This window comes from Anneissia japonica, unplaced genomic scaffold (genome assembly GCF_011630105.1).
Source record: "Anneissia japonica isolate Jap-2015-1 unplaced genomic scaffold, ASM1163010v1 scaffold14072_len149563_cov130, whole genome shotgun sequence".
NCBI classification, from domain to species: domain Eukaryota; kingdom Metazoa; phylum Echinodermata; class Crinoidea; order Comatulida; family Comatulidae; genus Anneissia; species Anneissia japonica.
Window position 1 is genome coordinate 42,101 of NW_022742657.1, and position 4,841 is coordinate 46,941.

Consider the following 4,841-nt stretch of genomic DNA (forward strand, 5'->3'; position numbering starts at 1 on the left):
TTGAAAATAAATTAGATGGTTACATTGCATACTCTTTGTTTCTTGCTTTATTCAAAATGTTTTGGTTTTGGAAGCTGATGTCAACATTAGAAAGCATAGCCTACATGAAGTCATATTATAGTAACTCAATGCCTATCAAATAAGTAATAAAAATTCGCCATAATTCATCAAATATCCGTGGCTTCCACCGGGGGCCCTAGGCAGCCCCCCTGGCCCCCAGCCAAGTGAGACTCGATTCGCTCCACTAGCCCACTAGTCATCTTACTAAAGACAGGCAAGATAAGCCCCTCTCCGACTAGGGGTTTTTTCAGCATATGAGTTACAAGAGAATGCAGAGTTGCTAACTCGGCAAAAACTCTTCAGTGCGCTCGTACTTACTCCGTCAGGCAGGTCCTGGTGCCACCCCTGTGGTCAATATTATTAAAAGAAGATGATATTTACACTTTTTATTTTACCAAATCAAAGCCATGTATTTCTGAGACAAGAAAGAATTTTTTTTTTAATTACAAAATAGAAAATGAATCAATAAACAAAAGTTGTTTAAATAAATTAAAAAAACATAACCTTCATAAAATACAAAAGCACCATTCCATCCTGTAATTGGTGAGTTATTTGCTACTGCATGATACTTTCTAGTCTCATTTGTGAAGCAAGAAAGAACCTTCCTTTTTGTCTCAATTTCAATTATAGAATATGATGAATTGATGAGCATCTGGGAATATAGTATTTTCGGCCATCCAGAGGTTGATATTCTTTAAAAAAAATCTCATTTGGGAGGGGATCCTTCTCAAAACCCCTTCCCCCAGCTCGAGCCTATGAGCTCAAGAGATGTGTATAAGAGACAGGTTAATTAATCATGATTACATGAACATAAAGTGAAGCAATTCACACAGTTATTTGGTGTTTGATTTTCAAAACAAGTTCATACAAGACTTAATTTACCAGCAGATATTCATAATAGCCTATATAGACCTATTTGGTTATTTATTTATCAATTTAATATGTGGTTTGTAAAATCATTCATTCAGACACATATTTTTTAATAATTATTTATTAAAGACCTTTCATTCATTGAATTGTTTGCTTTCATATGAATTTTAGTTACTTGATTTGGATAAATTATTACTATATTTATTTATTCCAGGTAAATATTTCTTAAACATTATAAATATCAATTAATTAATAATTTACTTATTTGTTTATTCATTATTATGTATTTATTCAAGTATAAAACAATGACAGTGGTAGATTATTAAATAAATTCATTGGATCCTACGATAAATATGTATTAGAGGTTCTTTTTGATGATCCAATTTTTAGGGCGTAATCACAGGGGTGGCTCCAAGATTTGCCTGATGGGATGTTCGAGGTCCCCAAAGCATGAGGTGGACATGGCCCTTAGATTCTTTTCCCCAACAAGATGGAAGATTTTGCTGTCAAAAACAAATGAGTGGTTGAGTGTTTCTTAAAATGTTCTGAAAGAGGTCCAGGGGGTGAAGCCCCCAAAAAATTTGACAATTTAGGGGTTTCAATTTTAGAGTCTACTAATATGTGCAAAATACATATAAATTTTTTGTTCTTTCTGGCAAATTGTGTTTCTTCTTCTTGAAGGGAGCCCTGGCCACATTATTTTTTCCCCATACAGTTCAGGCAGAAATTATAGAGGGCACTATTTAAGGTCATTTAGGTGAACTAATAACATGTAATGCATGTATGCTTGACTTGTGGAATATGAAAGCTACGGTGTAGTTAGGGCATGGAGGACTTAGTTTAAAATCTAAATTAATCCATCCATGGTTAGGGTAGGCCAAAATCTCTTGGTAGTCAGTCGAGATTGAAGTGTATACAGTTGATACAGAGTGAACTACCGTAATTGACTATTACTGTAATTACAAGATAGTATAATACATTCTCCAAGTATCGAAATGCACGCCATCGTGTTGGGGTTCGATATTTCAACATTAATTATGTCATCAACTGTAATTAATTAACATACAATGTGGTCTTTGAAAGTGTAAAAGGGCAGCGCTGAATTTCTGGTCGATTGTTTGAGTAGTGTAAAGTATAGCAATAATTAACTACTATAGTGCTACCGTACTGATTCTTGATTCTGAAGAAATGTTTAGAAATGCTCGGACACACAGGTACAATTCTATGTATTTTTTTAATGTTGACTTCTTACAAATAGCTGATACAAATATTGATTTTTTGTATTCTTTTAACCTTCTAATCTATGAGAGCATTTTAAAAATTAATGGGGTGATGTATGCACTCCCAGCTTTAATCTCTGCTTTTGTGCAGTGGTTCATTTTTCGGACCCCTTTTTCCGTCACGTCGGACCCTTCGTTAGAAAAATTCTGGTGCCACCACTGCTTCGCTGTGATTATTTTTTTAACATTAATTTTATAATTTTTTGAAAAAATTTCAGCTACCATATTTTAATCTAACCTCTGTGACAATGCAAATATACATATTTTTAAGCTGGGCTTATGCGCCCTTGTAACTTGACTCAACTCAACTGACCTTTAATAATTTAGCCTGGTTTGTAAAATGTACTGGTGTTTACAAGACTTCTGTAATACCATAAAACCTCTAATTGAAACCCTGGGCTTTTTATTTTTTTAATTATTTATTTAAATTGTTTTTTTTTTTAACCATTGGATGCACTTCTTTTCAAGGCTACTTTTGCAAAGTAAAGAGGGGGGCTTCTCAGGAGTTGATCGAGAAATTTCCAAAAGGGGGGAGTTGCCGGAAGGGGGACCGAAAGTTGGGCCGATTAAGACAACACTGTCGTAGGGGGGTCCAGGGGGCATGCCCTCGCGAAATTTTTGTGTTCTAGACGCCGAAACATAGCATTTGAGGCATTCTGGGCTATCATTTTTTTCTTTTTCTCTCTTTTTAACTACCTAAATCATATACAGTATTTTTACTTTTTATGATGATGAAATAATAAAATGCTTACAAACCCCCTTTTAAATATATCCCTATCCCACTACTTTGAATCAGATTATTTACGAAGATTCAAGTTTATAAGAAAAATTAAATATATACACAAATAATCAATCTGACTCTAATTCATTCTGACTCTTGACTTATTCATTTAATGGATGAATGCCCATAGGTGTATTTATAATATACACTCTGTTGTGTGCTTGTTAGGTTTTTTATACAGAAAAAATATACAGGTACTAAAGAAAGAATAAACAAACTTGCAAATATCAAAATTTATGAAAATTCATGTTCATCTGTTTTGACTATTTTGACTATAATTGTCTGATCTTTTATCAGAGATTCCTCTCCTTTTAGTGTTAAACAGTCTGCTGTCCTCAATGAAGTCGTTTGCCGTTTGTTTATGAAGTAATAAATTTCTCCAATCATCTGGCTCTGTTTTTGGTAATTCATTGATTCTGTCCCTGAGTGCTGTAATTACTGTTTCACTGCATTGCAGTGCCTTCATCACTCTCAATAATTGATTAAGAAAAGACAGTTTTGTTTTATATCGGATAATATTGCTTTAAATTCATCCATTTGTACTTCATTTACCTTCTTTTTTCTTTTGTAGATTGTCTCTACTTCATTTTTCATTTTGTCTCTATTCTCTTTTACTTTTTTAAATATTTCTTCTGCATGATTGTCTATATCTATTAAACATGTGTCTTTATTTTGTTGTAATTTTGTAGCATTGTGGATAACAGCTTTGAGACCACCTTCTAATTTGTTTATGAAGCGTTGTGCAGATTTTTCTAAGGTGGCTGAAGTTTCTTTAAATGTTTGGAATGTGTCTGAAATGTTGATTGGTTTGTGTTTTCCATCCCATGCATTGTGGTCCATAAGTATACAATTCACACAGATTGGAGTTTTACAATCTGTGCAGTAGAACTCCAAAGTTTTACTGTGATGTGAACACAGAGGTGGATGTAACAAAGTCATCTGAGAGGGGCTCATTGATGCCAAACAGAAACTATGAAGGCAGTTGAGGGATTTTGGATTTTGAAGTCTCTTAAAGCAGATAGTACACTCTAAGACCTTCTCATCAACATGTTCCAGAAACTGATTCAACTTACTGGTAGCCATCTTGAATTGATATCCTGTGAAATTTAAATAATAGGTAATATAATTATTATCATTTGAACTGGATAAATAATAATGTCATGCAATCTGATGACCCTATAGAAAATAATGGCTTCTATCTCCTATTTTGTATAGGGTCTGATAGTCTTTAAGAGGATCATACAACAAGCAGAGTACTGCAGAGTAGAACAGAACAAGTGGTGAGGAAATAACTAGAATAGGAGATTACACTGAATTTTTTTATTACATTCAGTTTTTTTTTATTATTATTATTTTTTTCTTTGAAATGCATTTATTTAATTTGTTTATTTATAATGTATTTTAATATCAAGTCAATTGTAGGTGTTGTACCAACATAAAATCAAAAGCAATATGAACATTTCTGGGCGCATTTAAAATTATAACAATAGTTATAAACCTTGTTTATTTGCGCTATATAAATCCATCTATTATTATTATTATTATTAACATTTTTTTTCATTTTTTGAGCAAGAAGAAACTTCCTTTGTTTCAATATAATTATAATAATAAATTGTAAAGAGTATCTGGAACACCTAATAGATGACTTGTTAAACTCTTTTCTTTCTATTTTGTTGATATCAGAACACAGATGAGGCGGAGGCGGAGCTTAGTATTTACTGTGTCATCTGGTTCGCCGAGAACCATCAGACATTTTCAAATATGTTTAAGAAAGGTATGATCAAATATTTGATTTGTTAGTTAGAAATCTTTCTTTATTCTGGATACTCAGTATTTTTACACTGTTCTTC

General features: G+C 32.8%; 1 long non-coding RNA gene across 1 annotated transcript in view; it reads left to right on the top strand.

Moving 5' to 3' along the window:
* Nucleotides 1-3,998: 3,998 nt before the first annotated feature.
* LOC117119204 overlaps nucleotides 3,999-4,841 on the top strand; it is an 11,727-nt gene continuing 10,884 nt past the window's right edge. Inside the window, exons 1-3 of the long non-coding RNA XR_004447153.1 lie at nucleotides 3,999-4,108; nucleotides 4,207-4,271; nucleotides 4,675-4,765. This is a non-coding gene — a long non-coding RNA (uncharacterized LOC117119204). The remainder of the gene's footprint in view (nucleotides 4,109-4,206; nucleotides 4,272-4,674; nucleotides 4,766-4,841) is intronic.